We start from the raw sequence: 21912 nt of genomic DNA on the forward strand, positions 1-21912 counted from the left end.
CCCGATGTGGGATTCGATCCCGGGTCTCCAGGATCGCGCCCTGGGCCAAAGGCAGGCGCCAAACCGCTGCACCACCCAGGGATCCCTGAAGTGTTTAATCTTAAAACGTGAACTGTCAAAATAATGGACTTTTTTTTTTTTCCTTCGCAAGAACAACTTAGATTTCTTACCTATCTCTTGCCAATTATTCTATCGAAACAGGGTGTGCATAAAGTGTTCTATCGCTGAGATGCTCTCTTAACTTTCTGGACAGTGTTGTTCACCTCCGTGGAAAAAAAATCATATCCTAAAATGGACTTGTAGTTCTATGTTTATAGTCAGAATATATTTTTAGCGAGAGAAAGTTCTATTATTCTGTCAAGTAATGGAACAACCATAAAAAGATAATATTTGAGAAAACAGAATCTTACAAAACACACTAATGCATTAAAGTCATAAAGTAAAACACTGCCTAAATTTGTTATTTAATGTTGCACATATTCTCCATCAAGAAATTTTTTAATACTCAGGCCATCACCTTCTCTCTTTACATATTAGTAAAAGTTGTTTTTTACTAAGAAATATTATTATTATTAATATTGCATTATATATTCTGACATCCTATAATGTATGTGACTAAATTTACACTTTGACATAAGCAAGCAAGTACATAATCAAGTGACTCATTAATGGAAAGGAGGCTTTAGACTGAGAAAAATCCTGGTTATGTTGTCAATCAGTTACTTTAACAGTAAATCGAAGGTAGTTAAGATTACTTTCTGTGTTAAATACTAAAGTCAGTTTTTATGGATTGGAGGACTATTCTAGCCCTTACAATCCAGAGTGATATGCTTTAATAGTCATCTTTTTTAAATTTGAAATTAAAGCATAAACAAGAAGCAATTTGCTGCCCTTTAGAGCTGCATTTTAAACATGTTAGCCTTTGAATTTCTTTCAATTCCATGAAAGCTTGAATAGAAAGCTGTGGTCTGACAAACTAAGAACATATTACAACTCTATAAAACAGTCTTCACTTGGCATAATGAGAATGGATATAATCTAATTGTTTAACCAATAGCATTCATTTTTACCATTCTATAACAAAGTTATGAGCAAATTTTCATCAAATATAGTTCTAGTACACACATTTAGGAAATTTATTTTATACTAGTATGTTACTGGAACACTTTGTAAGTGCTCAAAGGATTTGGTCAGGACATTCCTTTACATGAGAATTTAAGAATTCCTTGTGTCATAGATGAATGAGAAGATTTTAATGATGATCCATGGGACAAACACCACACACACACACACACACACACACACACACACACGACATAAAGTTCTTGTTTTATGTCTTTTATAAACAGAAGCTGTTTGTCCTTGCTTCTAAACTAGGACATAATTTAATACCGGAGTAAAATTTGGGCAGTTATTGGAATTATCATAATAATAATAATATCACTACATGATAATAATAATGCCACATAATAATAATACCAATGCAATAATAATAATTTAAATCAAAAGAAGAATTTAAGTTCTAAGAAAGTTCAATATATATTTTCATAATTATAAAGCTATTAGTAATAGAGTACTATTAAGAGTATTACATAATACTAAGAGTACTATGTAAGTTCTGTATAAATAGAACTCCAAGTGGAATATTTGGGAGTTTAAAATGTTTTCCAAATGCTATAGAATTTGCCAGTGAGGTAAAGTCCTGAATTTTAATTTAAAATATCTGCTAAAATTAATAATAAGTCATTACTATCAATCTACAACAGAATCTCAGTGATTTAGATCTGTATTAAAAATCAGAACCTGATTTTGCGATATTTTTTTAATCAATAGAAAGCAGGTTCTCAAAGCCTAGCAGGCATCAGAATCAGGCTTGTTAAAACACAGATTAGGAGCCCCACCTCCAGAGTTTTAGATTTGGTGAACCTGTGATGCCATCTGAGAATCTGCATTTCTAGCAAGTTCCCAGGTGATGCTGAGGCTATCGCTCAGAAACCACATTTTGACAATCACTGATCTGAGCTGTAGGACAGTACTTTTAGCACTTTCTTTGATAAAGCTATCATCATGTTCTCAAAGACATTTATTGACTCTGGAACCTATTATTATTAATGGATTTGAGAATTAGATGCATTCAGTATCATTTTACAGTTACTAAAATAAATTTTATGATAACCATAGATACACTAACAATTTTTGCTGGGATAATACACCTTTGTGTAATTATAAACGTGTTACAATGACTTAGGAATAGTAATAGAGTAACTTGCTTTAAGATGAAAATATGTGTATTTTATTCTTTTCCTGTTGAGTGCTTCCTTGATCTATTAGGTTGTAAAAGATTGTCTATACTTTTTTTTTTTGTCTATACTTTAAGGAGGAAAAAAAAGAGTAAATACATCGCTACAGAGGACTTTATTATTTTATTGGTGATCTGTATCTTTTTGTGAACGAGACAATAGTAATGGTCTGTAGCAACATTCGCTTTTACACTATTTAATATTTGCTCTATTAACCCCGATCTAGTATGTTATTTGAAAGGAGGATATTGCTTTACATTCTTTTGAATTCCCCCACAGACCTCGTAAGAGCCTGGATTGTGACCTGTTCTATAGGATGCAAATGCTTTCAGGGCAATAAAACTCCAACATTTAGAAGAATTCCAGGTACATAGTTGGTGCTTAAAAAATGTTGGGAGACCTGAATACCACATGCATAATATATATTCATTGATTTATTCTGAAAGACGTCCTAGCTCTTGAATATAGAAGCTGCTTGATCTCAGCACGTTCATCAGATGCTATAAAATGAAAGGTGGAATGGTCTAAATATCCTTGCACTGAGGTAGGTAACTCGGTTAGTGTTGGATTGACTTTAGGTTACTAATTTTGCCCATGCCTCTGCTACAGGCTTTAAAATAAAAACAAGTTTCTATATTTGAAAAAGTTTTTGCTTTTAATAACGTAGATATGACTTTGTGCACATAAAATATATACTTAAAATGTGCACATCATCGTCACTTGTAGTATAAGCTACAGTTTAATGAGGCCAGAATGGTAGCAACCAGATTTTGTTCTGTTTATGATTGTGAAAAGGGGCTTTATAACCTAGTACTAGGACTTCTGAGGTTTAAATAGGCCTGTGTATTGCCCACTAAAATGTTAATCTAATTTCTCTCCCTCAAGTATATGAACTCAGATATTATCTTTGGTTTTTCATCAGTTCTGAGAATTGTACCCCAAAATATACAGGGCTAATTAGCTGCATACATTGAATGACAATTGTGTCATTAGAAAGACAGGATGAGCATGAAACCCAACGACAAAAAAGTTATGGAGTTCCCTCCTTCTCTCACTGACTTACGGTAACCTAAAAAGCCAAGAAAAACAATTATAGCATATAGGATGTGTGGTAGGGGAGAAATTGCAGAAAGACCTGATAAACCCAAATGTCTTGATAGAGCTGAACTAATTTTTTCTAACACAATATGAAAAACCACTAAAGACAAAACACTTTAATAACAGAAGTCATTTAAGGCCTTGAAAAAGAAGAAGAAGAAAAGAAAAAGAAAAGTACTGCTCTGCATCTGTTTTTAATTGACACCCACTATACCAGTCCCTGAGACACTATACTGAGGCCTGCTGGCTGTGTCTCCCCACAACCCCATCTGATTCTATAAAGATGCGCAGCCCACACTAACAAGCCAGCAGCGCTGCTTCTGGAAAATATCCTTTACTAACGTCAAAGAAAGAACAGGGTGGAACAGAACTGTAATGATGCTTAACACGAAAGACTGCCTTTCTACTTCCTTCTCCCTTTCCTCATAAACTGAATGAACTGTTGTTATAAGACAACATACTGCTGAGTTAATGTAACTTAAAAATTTACAGCAGGTTGTATGCCTGGAGGCACATTATGAGGCCACCTGTAGGCATCTAATTCCACTGAAAATAATAAATAATTGTGGAGAATTCCTCAGAGTCTAGAGGAGAGTGGATAAGAATCGTGTTGCTAGTTCACTCCAACAAGGATTCTGTTGTGGAGGAGGATTAGAGAGCTGCACTCTCTCCAACAAATATGAGTAATCCTTCTCCCCACAAAAGAGTCCGCTAAATGCAACACCAGACACCTGGGTGCCAAATCTACACAGCCATTTCTTGGGTACTTTTGATAATCCACCGGCAGAAATGGCCACATATGGCAATTGCTTAATATAGCAGGTTGATCCATTTAAGAATGCTTTTTTTTTTTTTTTTTTTTTTACAGTAAAGAAGGCTATTTTGTTTGCTTCTGCATCCTATTTATCTCTTTGAAGCCTCCTCCCCATATTTTGGCAAAGGTAAAAATGACAGTAAAAATATCCCCCATATGATTCCAAGCTTTTTTATTTGGGAGAAATTAATATGTGTATTTTAGCAATGCTCAGCAACCTTGACCTTTTTCAAGTGGAAGGGAAAATTAATTTACTGCAGAGCTGCTTTAAAGAAAAAAGTAAAAGCATTTGTTATTATGCTTTTGCCACAAGGTAGGTGGATTTAGTACTTATCCTATAACTACTCAGAGTATATATATAATTTATTTCAGGTCATATTCTGCTATAAGATCAGTGAAATTTTACACACACACACACACACACACACACACACACACACACACACACACGAACCTTTATCAAGTGATTCCGAAAGCTAGCCTAAGTTTTGTTCAGTTGGGTTATAAATTACCTGTAAACTTTATTAATCCTTAGTCTTAGAAGCACTGCAAATACTGTTTGGATTTTATGACAAACTTTCTCCACAACAATCCCATGGCTTTGAATTAAGGAAACGGCATTTAAATGATCACTTAAGTACTGAAGATTGGATTCTTGGTGGTACTAAAGTTGACATTTCCTTTCTATTTGTACTACACGAAGGGTTAATAAGGTTTGCATAACCTTATTCTTTTCGGCAGAGTATTTCAGGATCGCTGCCAAAACAGATTTTAACCCTTTTAATCATGCTGTTAATAACCACATTGTGCAGAGTAAAGCACATACTGCCCATAAGGCTATATAGCTCTGAACACTGTTTGATCTGATATCCAATCAAGGAAAGGTTCTTTGAGACGCTTGCCATTTTGGTTGCTATGGTGAGTTTCATATTTTGTGGAAACCACTGCTAGATGTCTTAAAATAGACCTTTGCCAAGAAAAACACTGGTCCAGTGGCATATGCTGGCAGAGCATTGCAAGGTTGCTCAAATTCCCTTCCTTTGTTTTTCCCTCTCCCCCCTGGGGCAACTGCTCCAAGCATCAGCCCACTAGTCTGGCAGGCTGAGAATCCAGAAACTTGCTGCTAATTACAATGTTGACAATTCCCAACCTGTTTACTGGCGCCAGCAATCAAACCGCATCCTCTCGAGTGAACCAAAAAGCACTTGCTGGCTTTAGCTTCCTGAGGTTCCAAGCTGGCTATATTAATTACTGTTAACTTAAAACTGTATGTTGTACAAAAGAAACTTAATTAGCTGGTTTGAGGATTAAAATCTATCCTTTACAAATTGCAAAGCCTTCTGTTCTTGACCAAATTATATGAATCCATAAAACATCTTTCCTTGGACAAAGTGTTGATTATTTTAAATATTGCTTCTCAGAGTCAATTTTAACTACTATATTACCTTCAATCGAGTACCAAAGTAGATCAGAAGACCCCTCTCCGTGTCCCTCTCTCTTTCCTTCTCTCTACCTCTCTCTTTCCTCTAGCCTCTCATTTCTGTCTCACAGTTATATCTACATTTTGTTTTTGAAAATTGAGGAAAATAGTGGATATAATTACTTATGGTTATAGTTTATGGTTAATGAAAAAGGAAAATCTTCTGATAAGAAGCAAAATGTCAGAAGATATCTTTGTATCTTGGTGAATTTTAAAACAATGATAGTTACTTATACCAGTTTTTCAAGTGAACTCTTATTGCTGTGATACAGCCTGATTTGGGAGCACTCATCCTTCAAGTATAATATGTACATTTCTTTGATTGATAAGTTAGGAGACCACAGCAAAAAGTCACCCTCTTGGCCTCCTAACTGGTTAACACCATAGGTACCCAGATGTATCAGTAGATGACTACCATACAATTTGCATAAATAGCACAACAGCAATGGACAAGGATTTAGTAAAATTGAGAATTTTTTGATTTTGCTCTAAGCCAACAATCTTTCTTTATTCAACAAGATAGCCTTGAATGTTTAAAAATGGAATAAAAGAGAGCAAATACAAATATCGTTTATATATTAAAATGTACCTTATTTATGTTCTTTGATTTGAGAATATCATTGGGTCAGCATTTGCTAACCTTATTTTTAATTCTCCATTGAATATACCTCATGACAAATATTTGTCATTCCAACCTAGGAGCCAATACTTTCATTTGGAAGCTTATTAAATTGATTTGATTTAATTGAGATTTAATTTTTCTTTGTTTTACTAAAATATTTGCAACTTGAGTAAAAGATTAAGCTATTCCTTTTTAATTGTGATTTCCATTTGTTTCTACATTAATATTAATTTGGCCTATAAAAGCTTCCTAGATTTTGGGGAAAAAAACCATAAGAATAAGTACAGTATAGACCCTTGGAATCTAGTGACATATTCACATCTGTATATATAATATTTAAGCTTGAAAAAGGTTAAATCAGATGAATCACTGACTAGTATAAAGAATATGAGAATTATTGCCAGATACCAGGAAGAGCAGAGTTGCAAGAAAAACTTCAATATTGAAGTTTTAGTGTGATGTAGGAGAAAGAAAACCCCAAAGACGACTTAGAAAATGGGTTCCAAATATTATTTGGGTATCCATCGGGAAGTTACTTAGATTCTCTTTGTTGTGAAAATATCATGTATAAAACATGGATGTTGAACCATATACCAAATAACTAGATCTGAGATAGAAAATTATCATGACAACTAAATATCATCTGAATTTACTATGGGCTTATCTAAGACTCACGAAATTTTGTATTCTATGTGGATATTAGACTGGAAAATAATTCTATCAAAAGAAAACAAATGATCAAGTGGAAATGCTGTGTCTTTGGAAACACAAACAAGCCAGAGAAGAACAAGCGTGTCAATCTCCTATATCTTTACCATGGTTAATTTACAAATAGCCCTCATCCCTAAAATGTAAACCAACAGCAATGAGCAAGAAAAAGTGAACTCTGTATTTCATACTGAGAAATAGTGCTAATACAGTCTTAAATAAATTCCCTAAGGTTACTTTATTTCTAAAGCATGGTTTCAAATATAACATATATCTTTTCCATAGGAAAAAAAAGGATCAAAAGCCTCTCTCTTTTAAACTATGTGTCCCTTAGGCTTAATTTTCCATAAGTTTGTCTTTTCAAGACTGATGATCTTTTCTTTGACATGAAACATCCAGATTCCATGCCTTTCTCAATTTTCTACCTATAAATTAGGCCTATTTGATACAGACACTATTTCTATTTAAATTGATTCACACAGCTCTATACCAGAGCATGACTTTTGATCTAAATAAAAGCAAGAACTTTTGAATACTATGAAAGAATTCCTATTATATAGATACATATATATAAAGTCAATATTGTCAACTTCCCATCACAAGCTACTAGATCTGCCAATAAAATAGCCACCAATAATTTCATTATTGTTTAACACGTCACCAAAACCGCACAATCTTCTCTACAGTCCACATCCTTAATATTGTTACTTGCTATCATTGTCTCTTGTCTCTTGTCAAATTCAATTGTTATCTGCACAAATTGTCAGATCTAAATGTGAAACTGTCTCAAAAATTTAGCATCAACCCCGATTTTTAATATAGCAGCCACAACTAACAAAAATCTGTTTTCTTCAGGGCAAAGAATCCCCATATTTTGACTCTGTCCTAATAGCTAGTATTAAACACTTCCAAAGTTGTTTTGGACAAACACATCCAGTAACAGAAAGGAATATGAGATAGTTTAATAACAACATAAGTAAATGGTTTCCAGATTTTACATTCCTTCCATTAGAAATCTACTTCAAGTCAAATGCTTTTGAAAACTCTATAGAATTTGTATTGAACCTATTCTCAAAGTCTCAAATGGACGTAATGTGGCATATCTATCCATCATTAACTGTGTATGAAACATTATGTAAATTCTCTGAATAAAGCTACAGCGACAAACCATGTTATTTTAATTTTTTAGAGAATGGGCATATTATTTTGTGGTTAAAAGGTCAACTTGTACTTTCTATACATGGAACATCCAAGAGAGTCACACCTTTCAAATAAAACTATAATTTTGCTTGTAACTTAAATTTGCTTTGCTAATGAGAATTGAAAAAAAAATTGTACAATCCTTATCATTGAAAATATATCTATCATTGTAATCATTATATTAGATAACACAAATTTCAATTGATTATTTGTTTAAAATTTATGAATTCTTACAAGTATTTATACATCTAATATTAAATAAAATATATTAAGTAACATATTTACATCCAAATTCACGTGGAATGAAATAACTCCAGATTAAAGTTACTCATAGTTCCAAAACGAATACCACTTTAAAAAAATGTTTTCATAGATTCCTCAACTATTTAGGAGTTATATCTGAAAATCAGAGAAAAATCATTCTTTGTTCTATATGAACAAAGAATAACTGCATAATCCGTACACAAATTTAAGAATTACAATTTATATTAACATTAAATTAAACTTAGATATATGCAGTTCAACAGCCATTTTATGTAATAGTTACTTTTAAAAGAACATTAACTATGGGAGATAATGTGTAAAATCCAGTATAAGCATGGTTGAAAGAATATAATTGGTTTTACTAAATTGATAAATATTTTTGAACACCTTTCTTTCTGCCAGACACTGGACCAGGTATTTTAAAAGGCTATATCACTGCTATGCTATTTCAGAATTAAATATGCCAGACAGATAGCAGTCATTCTCTTTTCAAAAGAATGAAAAAAAATAGTAATTTCCTCACACTTCTAAATTTAATTGTAATTAAATTTAATAGCATAAACATTTGCACACAGAATAAACATTTTAAAAGGCCCAGTGTTTATTCTTCGTCCACTGCATACATTGACTTTGAAAAGAGTTATTTGTGATTTGGTCTTTTGAGGCTGAAAAGTTTCTGAGGCGGATCCATGGTTGGTGGAGCTTCAGATACATTACACACATAGAGACATACATGCATTCCCACAAAAAACACACTAGGATGAATCTGTAAGTCATTCTTTGGGGCTTCTCTTTCCTTCTAAAACTTCAAATAAAAACTGACTGGCAAAGAAGCAATAAAATGTTTCCATGTATTTCATGTTTTAAAAATTTAAGTAAAAATCTTGAAGACCAGTTTCCAATTTGATATCAAGCTAAAATATGTTGGTGAATATTTGAAAGATTTGTCTTTTTTAAAGCTGCTTTCTTAGTTGTGGTATTGATTTGCACATCATCTTTACATAAAATGAAGAGAAGAATTCAGCGTCTCCCCACCCCCAAAAAGGCTTCCTTTGAAGGAATACATAGGAGGTAAAAGGGCTTTAAGAAAATATAGGAGGTAAAAGTGAGGTAAAAGGGCTTTAAGAAAATATAAATCTATCCCTCCCTGTTGTGGATGAGACACTGAGGGCCAGGCAGGTTCTGTGGTTAGTCCGTTGTCATAGTTTACAGCTGAACCTGTACATAAAATCAGATTTTCTAGCTTTTATTCCAAAGTTCTTTTTACCTTAAGTATTCTATAATTGAGGAAAAAATGAGATTTGAAGTTTTTCCATATAACTGCCTCAATTCTCTAATTTGCTTTGTCTCTGTGAAAACCTCTAAAGCATGTTTAAAAAAAAGTTATGAAAACAAATTGTGCATGAAACTGGACACGTAAAGTAACTCATTATTAAATGTAATTCTCCTTTGATTATGCATAAAAAACAATCCAGAATACTTATGTCTTACCCTAATATATTGCTGTTACAAAGGATAATATTTTTGCATGCATGCTTGTGATAGAATATCAGTTATGACATTCATTCATTCACTTTTCCTAAAGTCCAAAAATGAATGGAGTGTTTGATAGATATACAGAAACTATCTTAAATAAGTAACCTTACTTTATCTTGGGACTTGTTTGAACCAATCCGTGAAATTGGCCACATTATGTTTACAAAGATAAAAATAGACTTCAAACAATTTTATGTGTTGGGCATAAATTAAGAAAGCAAAATGGCAAGAACATCAATTTTCCAATTAAGTTGTATCACTGTTTCACTGTTACAAAAAGATTTTTTTAGAAAGTATCTCTTGAGAGCACATATTTTATTCAGTTTTAAAAATAGACACCATTTTCAAATTCCACAAATATGCCATTATTGAAGTATAATTTGTCAAGAAAAAAGTGTATTATGATATAAACTGTATTTTAAGCAAGGACATAGTATTAGCAAATAGATTACAGCAATATATGTGTTTTTCAGTTTGAAATTTAATTGAGATTCAATATTGATTTAAAGCTAATAAAATAAATACAGTAAACCTTATTTAAAAATCATTATTTGAATGTTTTAAGGTTTATAATTTATCCTTAGTTGTTTTGTTTTGTTTTAACTTTTGGTTCCAGTTTAGGTGGCATGTATGTAAATTTGCAGACAGTGTGCCATAACACAGCCTCAAAGGGCATTTCCACAAATACAGCAAATGAAAATTGTCTTTGCTCTTATATAGCTAGCAAAATACTTTTTGTTGATTTCAAAGATCAGATTGTCTCAGAACTCAAAAGATTCGGGTAGTCACACATTTGTAATCTGGACAATAATACAAATATCAGAGATACAACTCTTTTTAAGCAGCACACAACAAGCACCACCTCACTAGGTACTAAACACGTTTCAAGAAACTCAGAATTCACAAGATGGCTTTTAGCTGATAGCTGTTTGGATGAGTTGCAATGTTTCCTTAGTTAAAAAGCTTACACATTCACACAGAGTATTTTGTAGATTGAAACTTAAGAATTGTAAGTCATTTACAATAGGTATCAAGGGAAAAAAATCTCAAAAATTTTTTTAAAAATTAAAAACTTAAAAAACCTATTTAGCATTTGTGTCTGTAGATATATAACTACTGATAATGGAATGTAATAGCTAAATACAGTAATAAAAGTTTTGACGTATTCTGTTATTTTTTTTTGTTAAAAATGTTTATAACCAAAATAAACTTGCTTTCAAACAATAGGTCAAACACGTAGATTACACTACTTTCTGACATCATTCCGTCGTTCCTATCATATAACGATAGCTAAAACTGTACATTATTGAAAAGTTGGTGGAAAATCGTGATGGTTTCATACTATATCCTTAAACCCTGTCCCATGGTCCTCTAGAGCCTAAGAACTTTTCCTATGTCCTATGTAAAAACACAAAATATTCCTCAGTATATTCAGCACCTCCACCTACAAAAAGTCTATTTTTATATTTGAAAATTTACCATTACTGATGTGCAGTATAATAGGAAAAATGATTATATGGTTTATGGAATTTTCTATCCATCAAAATGTTACTTTATCATTGCTCTCCTCTACCTAGACATTCATTGACAGTTCTCTTCTGGTTCTAGATTGGTACTGATATGAGAACAAGAATCACATCATTCTAAAGCAAGCAGTGGACTTGGGGAGAAATCCTGGCTCCAGGACATGATTATTTATTTAAAAATGTACTCGGTCAGAATCATCTGTCTAATATATACAGTTTTTATGTAGACATAGAGGTTGACATAGAGGTTGTTATGATCCTCAGTGGATCTCTAACCATGAATACCACCACTCCCTGCAATTCTATTCAAGCAAAAATAGCAGAACACAATTCGAAGACATAAAGAATGAAATCAGTGAATTCTTTGCAAAACACAGTTTCCATCAAACTCCTTACCTGAGACTCTGTAGTAAACAATCAACCAAGATGTTTCTCATAGCTACTAATGAATATCACAGTATAAATGTGGCTGTTCATAGACATTACATAAATCTCAATGGGAATCCTAAAATCTTCCATCTATGAGCCATGAATTGTGTTCACAGCATTTGAGTACTTAGGTGGACACAACTAAAGTAAAAATAGTAGTAAAAAAGAGAATTTTCATAAGTTTTCTCCCTCTCCCCCACTGTGCTCTAAGTATTACTGTCAAAGAACAGTCTAAGCTGTATCCATATGCCTTTCTCAGGTAGAAATTCTATCATTTTTGGAAAGCAGACCGCATTTTAGAAAAAGGATCCATATCCTTCTAGTGTTTGGACATCAAGTAAAAACAATCCAACTATTATAATTCCTTAAAATCACTTGGAAGACATGAAAAACACACATTATCATTTCATACTTCTTTAATCGTGGTCTATGAATACTGACAGGGCAAAAGTGATAACGGGCTAGTAGTGATATAATTTAAAATTCTATTTTCTGAGGAAAACAAGTCGCCTAGGATAAAACAACTACAACAATTTCAATTCAATAAAGTTTTGGGTTCTCCCCACCCCCTTACGTAAAAAGGCCCAATCTAGTTAAAAAAGAAAACAACCACAACAACAACACAAAAACTGGTTTTTTTTTTCTTTTGAAATTTAAATAGAAACCAGCTCAGTCAGACTGACACCTAATGGAAACTTTTATAAGAAAATAATTCTGCAAAGTAAAAAAAAAAAGCAATGAGATAGGTCTTTAAACCACTTGAACCAAGAAAATCAAATACTTTTTGTTGACCATGAGATAAGTACAGGTTTTAGATTTCATCAGTAGCATTTACAATTCTTCAACTCTAACAATTATTACTCATTTACGAAGCAATTGCAACCATAAGCTAAAGTACCAGTGGCAAAGAACTGAATAAAACAGCTTATTTTGAGAAGTTCTTCCTCGATTCTCTCAAGGAATGCCAGAGTATTACCTTTCATTTCTGGCCAGCCCTATAGCTAGGCCCCCAGCTCCCCTTCTGCCCTTCAAGTCCTATACACTTATTCAGTCAACCAGCAGCAGCATGAGGCCAACTTCCCAAAGATCACCTAGTTACAAGATTATGTAGCTCTCTCCACTTTCCTACTTTCCCATTAAAACAATGCCACCAGCAGACATATTGAATTTTGTTAAATACATAACAGGCCCTTAATCACCAACTGGTGGATCCCCAGGGAAAGAGGATCATTTATGGAACAAGGAAGCAAAGAACAGTAGTTACATACTCTCCTGCCAGTAACAGAATGTCGAGCGCAGAGGTAGCATTTGTGCTTTCTTTTCTACCATCAACTCTTCCTAAAAGGGACTCGCCCTGGGAGCTTCTCGGAAGGTCCCCACTTATTTTCCTTGCAAGCAACCCTCCCCGAGCGCAGAAGCTCTGCGTGTAGATACCCTGAGGGTAACTGTGGGCTCAGGCCCGGTGTACTGGAAGTGGGGGCGGGAGAGGAGTGGCGTCGTGCACCCCTCACCAGGAATCCAAAGTACTGGAAGAAACGCAGGGCTCTAGATGGGGGAGCAGGGGCGCGCGCCCGCCTGCTCCGAGGGGCCTCGCCCTCCGGGGCTCAGAGCCGCCCGCGTGGGCGCGGACTCGCGTGGGCGCGGGGGCAGGCACGTCGCGCCCGGGGAGAGGCGTCCTCCAGAAAAGCCGAGGCGTCTGGGGCGTCGCTGGGCTTCGAGCCGGCGTGGGGGCGCCGCGAGGGAGGGCGCCGCGGGCTCCCCATTCTGCCGCTGCCGCGCGCGCGCGCTCTCTCCCGCAGCCTCGACCTCCCCGGAATTGGGTCTTCGCAGCCCGCGCCCCGCCAACGGCACCACGCGGAGAGGAAACCTGTTTCGGAGTCCCCGCAGGTTCTTGCTGACCCTGGTGGAACCTTCTGGCGGCCTGTGCGGAATCGTCCCCAGCATTTTCCTCCTCCCACCTTGGAGGCGCCGCTGCCCGGCGGGTGGCAGAGCCCAGCGCCCAGCGCCCCGGGCCCCGCGGCCTTCCTCCGCCTCGCGCACCGCGCACCGTCTCTCCCAGCTCCATCTTGGGCATCTCGACTCTTGCCACATCCAGTGGTCCCCAGGGGTGCCTGGCTGTGCTTGAGGGGGTCGGAGGGTGGTTGCTTGCTCTTCACTAGGAGGGGACAGATCCGCACGGTTTTATCGTCCATTAATATTTGAAACAGACAAACACAACTGCAAGTAGAAAAAGGGAAGGGCTCGCTCTTCCTCTCGTCCCTTCGCAGCAGACCTGAGAGGGGAGGGGGGGGAACATGCCTTGGGTTTGTTGGTGTTTGAGAATCGTCCTAAAAGCAGAGGCGGGGAAGACAAGCACTGAAGAGGGGTCCCTAAAGAAACTGGACGACTGAACAGCCACTGCCTGCCCCAACCACTTTCGGGAAGGTTCCAGTTCTGTGCCACTCCGCAACCAATCCGGTTCCCATCCTGTTTCTCCACCCCTTCGAGGAGAATCCGAAAAGAAAGTAATGGGTCCCTGAGGAGACCCGCCACACACTTCCAAGGGGGAAGTCCGGCGAGGCCCCCGCCCCCTCCCCTCCTCTCCCCTCCCCGGCCCCATCCCCAGCCCCAGCCCCATGCCCAGCCCCAGCCCCGGCCCCAGCCCCGGCCCCAGCCCCGGCCCCGGCCGCCCCGTCTAGCTGCGCGCTGGCCCCGCCGGGGGGTGGGGCTCCGGCACCGCCCCGGGCCGCGATTCGCAAAGTCACGAGCTCCCGCGGCTCGCGGGGGCACCTTCGCCCACGGACACGCCCTTTCTGCGCAGGCAGCCCCTGGCGACCCTCCGCCGGGCTCCGCTCCTCGCTCGCGACGCTGCCACCCCCGCTCAAGGCCTTTCGGTCATTCCCAACTTTAGAGACTCTCTCGGTCCCCGTGTCCCCCCCGCCCCCGCCCCAAAGCCACACCCCAGCGAGGAGAGGCGAAGAGCAGGCCGGGGACGCCGACACTGGGCGCACGCTCCGCGGAGCAGACCCCATCCCGTCCCCGCCCCGCCCCTCCGCCGCGCCCCCCGCGCCCCTGCGCGGACCCATTCTACAGCCCGGTCACCAGAGGCAGGGCGCGCGGAGCCTTTCTGGTGGGACGTGCCTCCTAATCAACTAACACGCGACCCAGAGCGAAAACAACGAGGAAAGGAAAAGATCAAAAAAGTGCTACCTTGGCAACCACAGGCGTTTAGAGGCCAGCTGGTGGGCTGGGAGGGGCGGCCGCTGCCCGCCTGCCGCTGGTACTCTCCTCGACTACGCGTATTCTTAAGCAATAACAACGTAATCCGTATTATCCACCCAAGAATACCCGTCACCGAAGAGAGTCAGAGGACCAAGCTGCTGCTGCCGCTGCTACTGCTGCCGCTGCTGCCGCCGCCGCCGCCGCCACCAGAACTCTTGCTGCTGAGCCCGCCCCTGGCTGGGGCTGGGCTGAGCTTGACCGGGACCATAAATCCATAACTCGATTTCCCTAAAGAAGGATCCAAAGCTGTGCTCTGCTGCTTCCTGCCCAAATCCAAATGGCTGCTTTATTTCCAATTCTGAAAGACAAATCACAAAACCAAGCACTTAACACAGAAGGAGAAGAGTGCTCTCTTCCCAGTGAGGAAGGAGGATGTGGGAAGGCTCTCTGGGCACAGGGTGGGCGTGACAAGTAACCTTTAGTTTACCTGGGGCTCTCTGAGTGCCTTCCTCTGTACTTGTTCTGCTCGGTACCCGCTCTGGTCTCGGCCAGCCCACTCTAGGTGCTTTGATTGAGTGTCATGGCAGCGAGAGAGCCCTGTAAGAGACATGCATAGTTAAGCACACAAATATTACAAATGTATTTGCCTAGACGGCTTTAAGAAGAAGTGAGGCTCAAATAAAGATAGGGTCACGCATGGGTGAAATTTTCAGCAGTGTGTTTTGGAAATGCATTTTCTCAAGCCCAAGATCACAGAAAATAAACACTCATTCAATTTACTACTTGAAATCAAATACTTATAGATCTACAAAAATAGGCATCTCTCCTTTGAAGGCCTTACAGCTATACAACATAATGATTTTTAAAGAAAAAAAAAAAGCTTCAAAGCACAGAATAATTAAACTCATTTTCCATAGTATCAGAACTCACTGAGTTGACAGGCTGGTAGAGTTTATATGATTTAGGCATCGTTTTGTGGTACCACAATGTGTAGTTCCATAGCCCACCTTTTTAATATACGATATAAATGCATTGCTGTGCAGTTGTTGTGAACACCTCTACAGAAAAGCCTTTGAAGCTCTGTCTTTATAAAAATTATTTTAAGGGAAAAATACAAAACAAAAACTCATTTGTAAAGTGGCTGTAATTTTGGCTTTCAGGGAGAGATTCTTTGATGATCAATATGGCTCTTACTGGAAAAGCTTTGTCTTAAGACCCTGCAGTGAATATTCTGATAATAAGGGTTTATTGTTCACTAAATAAAATGGACAAGTGCAACGTCACTACCCAAGTCATGTAGCTCCATTAGAAAGTTCTCTATTTGCTTTTCCCTTTACTCTCAAATACATGGAAGTACATCCATGTGAGTGGAATAGGGAGGGGATATGGAAACATGGCAATAGACATTATGATTCCTTAAATTATGTAAGTGCAAATAGCTCTTCATCAAGGAGTAATTATATAACAGAATCTCTCCCACTACCACAACTCACATCTGACTGACCTGGTTGCAATTTAAGGCACTTAGTTCATGCCTGCTCTTATCATTTTTTTTCTTTAAATATATTACTTCTCCAGACACACCAACTCATCATTTTCCTGACATGTTGCAAATAGAAAAAAGCAACATGAATTCTAGGTTTTATGAACAGTTGTTTAATATATAATACCTGATGTCTAAAATAAGTCAAAAGAAAAGCAGCATTGCCCAGTTAATAGCCTATTTTACAGTATTTTCAGATGACTCTTAAGTACACCTTTCACAAAAAGACAGATGCCAATTAAACAAATACATAAGCACTATTTTCTGCCATTACCTAACATAGCTATAAAGTGGAGCTTTTCTCTGGGGGTGCTACAACCAAACATACATACATACACACGCACACACACACACACACACACACAGAGAGAGAGAGAGAGAGAGAGAGAGAGAGCTGACAGGTTCTCTTCAGCTTGAACTCCTAGAAACAAAAGCCCTTAGGGAAAGTAATGCAATAGTCTATGAGCAAAGTGTACATTTGCTCCTGAACTCTCCTATTTAAATCTCAACTAACATTAAAAGAAAAACAAGGAACACGTTATACAGATAGATTTTGATTTAGTAAATGGAGCGTTCCTTTTGAATTAAACAGGATTATTGAGACATATACACACACACCACACACACACACCTACACACACAAACACACATATACATAATACATACATACATACACAGCAATACATGGCATGTATCAGAATCACGGCACAAATAGCCACACAGATTTTCAATGCTTCCCGAGTAATCTCCTTTAGTTTTGCTTCCTTACAATTGAAATAAAATACAGGCACACACTGACCCACAGACTCACACGCTTTAAGAAACTAGAACAACGTAGTTGATGATACGTCTTCTTTTTATCCGAGTAACCAGTGCCAGCCCTTTCTCTACCTACCCAAATGTTCCACCAGCTTCAGCACCTGGACGAGTGGACAGCTCAGCCCGGGCCGACTGCCGGCAGCACTCGCAGCAGAACTGACGCTCTGAGCTCTAACCAAAGCTCTCTCGTGCTTCAGCGGGGCAGCCTGACTTACGAGAACACCATTTCCTACGAGACCACTGCCGCTGGGTGCATATTCAATTCAAACCTCCTTAAGCTGTCGGATTTCCCCCACCCATCCACCCTCCTCCCTTCTCCACCCTCCACACAAAAACAGAAAAGGGAAAAAGCCCAATGCCATCAGGGCGTTTGTTGATCAACTTACACTTTGCTTTTGAATATTTAGATACCGCTAGCGGAGCGATAGCAACGGAGGCTTAGGTCCGCATTAAGTACCTTTGTTCATCGACTCCTGCAAGCCATGTTTATTAGAATCTACATTTCTCTAGCTCCTCAGTAACTAGAGGTGTGTTTTGCGGGCAGGGGTTTTCAGCACCTTTGGATCTTCCAAGGCCACCGCGACTGACTGCCAGTCCACACTACTTTCCCACCCTGTCCCCCACGCTCCAACACCCATCCCGGTTAAACGCTTGGTAATTTGCAACCAAATATACATAAAGAAACGCGACAAAGCAATCGGTTTGAGGAAATAAGCCAATTAAGCTAAAGCAGAAATGCTTCTCTCTCTCTCCCCCTCCCCCTTGTCTCCCTCCCTCTTCCTCTCTCCTTCCCTCTCAAGTAGAAAGGGGGAAACACCAAGGAGAGGGAAAAAATCGGGAGGAGGATGGTAGTCGACTCTTACGATCAATGGAAAAACACTATACACATCTTTACTGAATAATACTCTCCTTCTCAGACAAAAAGAAACACATTTATCGATGTAAACATAGTCTCCCTCTCTCACACATCCTACATCCTTTACGTTTGCTGAGATTTGTCTTGCGGTATAGCAAAGTAACTGTCACAAATCCATCTCGATTGAAGTGCTTACCCTCTAAATCCAGGTTTCAAGCGGGACTCCAACCGTGTGTAGAAGCCAGAGTCATCTGATGAGCGGTGAGGTAGGCTCTGGGCAGTGGGAGCTGTTTCCCTCGGAGTGCCGGGTTACAGTGTTAACAAGCCCTGGGAAGGGACCTCGGTGCCTCGCGCTGGCTGTGCCCCAGTGCCTTCGCGTGGTGGCGGCTTGCTCACGCTTCCAAGGAGTCCCAGGCGATAGCCTTCAGCTGATGCGAGCTTCCAGAAAGGAGTGGGGAAAGGGAAAAAAAAAATCATCTAATGCAATCAAATCGATCTGATCTACACCATCTGTCGCCTGCCACTATACACAAACGTTAAAATAGGAAAACGGAAAACACTGACAGCCCGAGAGGGTTGGTCTGCAAAGAGTTCATTTTTAGCAGAGCATAATTGGGTATGGTCGGCATACAGTTACAAAAGCTGCTGTTAACCATCCAGTAGTGGATCCCAAACATGCTAATGGTGGATTAATTGAGGAAGATCTGACGTGCAAGCTTCATAGTCTCTTATTCATGACTTCCCAATGGGAAAGGACCAATGCCTTGTGGGACTATGGTAACATACAGTCAAAAAGCTGCTAAGAAAATGGCTGTGTGTTCACAGCACCTCTCTCTGATAACAAACATATGTCGACTAAAACGGTTTAGTAGAATGGGAGGGGGGGTGTTGGAGAATAAAATTTTCTTTCTCGGTATAAGCAATTCCCATCTTCTTTCCTTAAAGAAAAGCAAAAATAGATACCACATCTTTACCATAGTGGAGGGAAAGGGACGGTTTAAAAGGTTTTTATCAAGATTAAACTCTTCTATATAAAAGAAACGGAACATTCCTGTGCAGCAATTCTTAAAAAAAAAAAAAAAATCTATTATCATTTTTTTTCCTTACTGTGATCAAAGTAGATCCATAGCATGTGCAGTTTATAGAAACTCAGCCCAGTTAATCCCACCAGGATTGACTCGGGGTTGTTTAATGCCAGGTACCCTTTTGACTTCTTGAAATCAGGATGCCTCTTGGGCAAGACATTTTGCATTATTGAAAATTGACATAATGAATGTTAAGTGTGATTGCAGTGAGGAGATGGGGAGAGTTTTCTTTTTTAATTCTACAATCATTCCCTCCAGCCAAACCCCTTTTTTGGTCTGTTTCCAGTCTTCTGATCAGCTGATGGGGGAACTATAGGGATTGGGGAAGGAGTGGAGATATGGGACAGGGGAGGGAGATTGTAGATTATCGATAGCCAATAAATTAAATTCTATCTGTTATGAAAATTATGGTAATAAAAGAGATCAGTTATTAATTATCCATCATGATATTTAAATATAAACCAGTTTTCAAAATAAATGTTTTATATGTGGGAAGAAAACATACTGCAAACAATGTGTGATATCCCCCACCCTGTTGTAATTTTAAGATTTAAAAAGGAGTATGGAGAGTTTATTATCTAGATATATGACATTCTTTCATTATATATATCTGAATAGTCCACATTTCCTCTAATTTTGCCACCTATCTGAACATTGAAAACTGTGTTCATTTTGATTTTGCCCCCTTTTTTGAGAGCATAAAATACAAATTTCATACTAAACAATTAGTGTTTAGGATAATTCTTGAGATAGCTGAATATGGCTAGTGAAACTTTGATAATCTCTTTAAGAAAAAAAAAAAGACCCCAGCAGTTATGAGTTAGTTTAAAAATATAGCTTGAAGACAAATCAAACAATTTACCTGATCTTTTGTTTCAATATACATTAATTAAGCACTCTTTCCAACCTACACAACATTCCAGGGTCATAGTCAGAAATCCAAGACTAATAGCTCAGCAGCCTTTGTTGTCATTCGTGTCAAGCTATTGCCCCCTGCAGGTTAGGCTGAAAGTGCAGGCCGAATTTGGCCAAGTCCTCAGGAAATTTATGGTAGTCATGTTAATGCATCCCCTCCCAATATGTAAGCAAAGTCAACTTTTTAAACTGTAAGTTGTTTACCTCATAAACTATTTATTTATAAACATCTAGTAAATCCACAAAAAAAGTTTCAAAGGTAAGTGATTTCAGTTTTCCTTCTGAAAATTTTGTTGAGTGGAACAGACCACTTCATTGTCACACAGGGAGTATCTTGATGCACTTAATAGTTCCTTCATCTTCTCTGATCCTTTTTGCACAAGATCCAGGACACTTAAAAAACGAATGTAACAGAATTGGAATTCTGATTTCTTAATAATAAAGAAGTAATCTGGGACAATTTACTACTTGATGTCAGTGTGCTCTTTGTAGACTCAATGATGTGCATTCAAATCAAAACTTATTCAGATTCTTCCGACTGCTGATATGATGGGGACAATTACACTGTTTTTCTGGATTATGAAATGAAATGTTATTTAAACCTCCATGCTCCTGCCATGCCATCCTCCTTTTCTACAATCAACCTTTCCAAACAAGGAACCTTGCCAAGATGGAATAAATTTATTGTTGACAGAATAGAAATTAAATTACATCAACTTTTCCACAGTATTAGAAAGTGGAGCAGGTTTATGGGAATGATTTCAGAAGGTTTGTGGGAAAATTCTTTCATATTTTATAAGTCTTGATATGGCTACTGACACTGAGTTATAAAAAAAGAAAAACACCCTGCAATGCTATTTACCTATTATTTAAATACATATCTCATTGAATAATGGGATATCATTATGCAAAGTAGCATCAATTCCAATGCCAAACAATCAATAAGAATTTTACCCAGTCAAATGTTAGAAATATTATTTCCATATTGTGTTGAAGTAGTTAGAAACTTAAAGTGCCTTTTATTATCTCAGAGCTACCTGAAACGCTCACAAAAGACTTAAACTATAGTGGCAAGACTCAGGGCTTTCTTGGAGGATTTTTCTCAACCCCACGGCCCCCCACAACTACTGAGGCTTTTCGCAGATCCTCCAGAATAGAACCATGGGATAGGCCCTGGGGATGACTATCATATTTTAAACAAATCTAAAAACAAAACCACCCAACCACCCAACCAACGAAAACCTGATTGTCTCCTTGTTTTATTATATTTTTAAAGCTTGTTGTTAAATTTCAAAAGGACACTACATCTGTAAATCAAGGTCTTTGCCTCTACAGTTCATTAACACTCTTGCTCCAAGCAAGGAGAAGCTTTGGACTGGGCTGTTGGGCTATTAATTGCACAACTTGTTGTAACCAAGGTAGCGACTGGTTGCCTGCAGCTGACATTTCTAGTTGTCTCCGAGCGCACATTTTTAAAGAAAATAAAATTCACCTCTTTCAAAATTATATATATGGT

The sequence above is a fragment of the Canis lupus genome, chromosome 8, assembly GCF_048164855.1.
Source record: "Canis lupus baileyi chromosome 8, mCanLup2.hap1, whole genome shotgun sequence".
Lineage (NCBI taxonomy): Eukaryota > Metazoa > Chordata > Mammalia > Carnivora > Canidae > Canis > Canis lupus.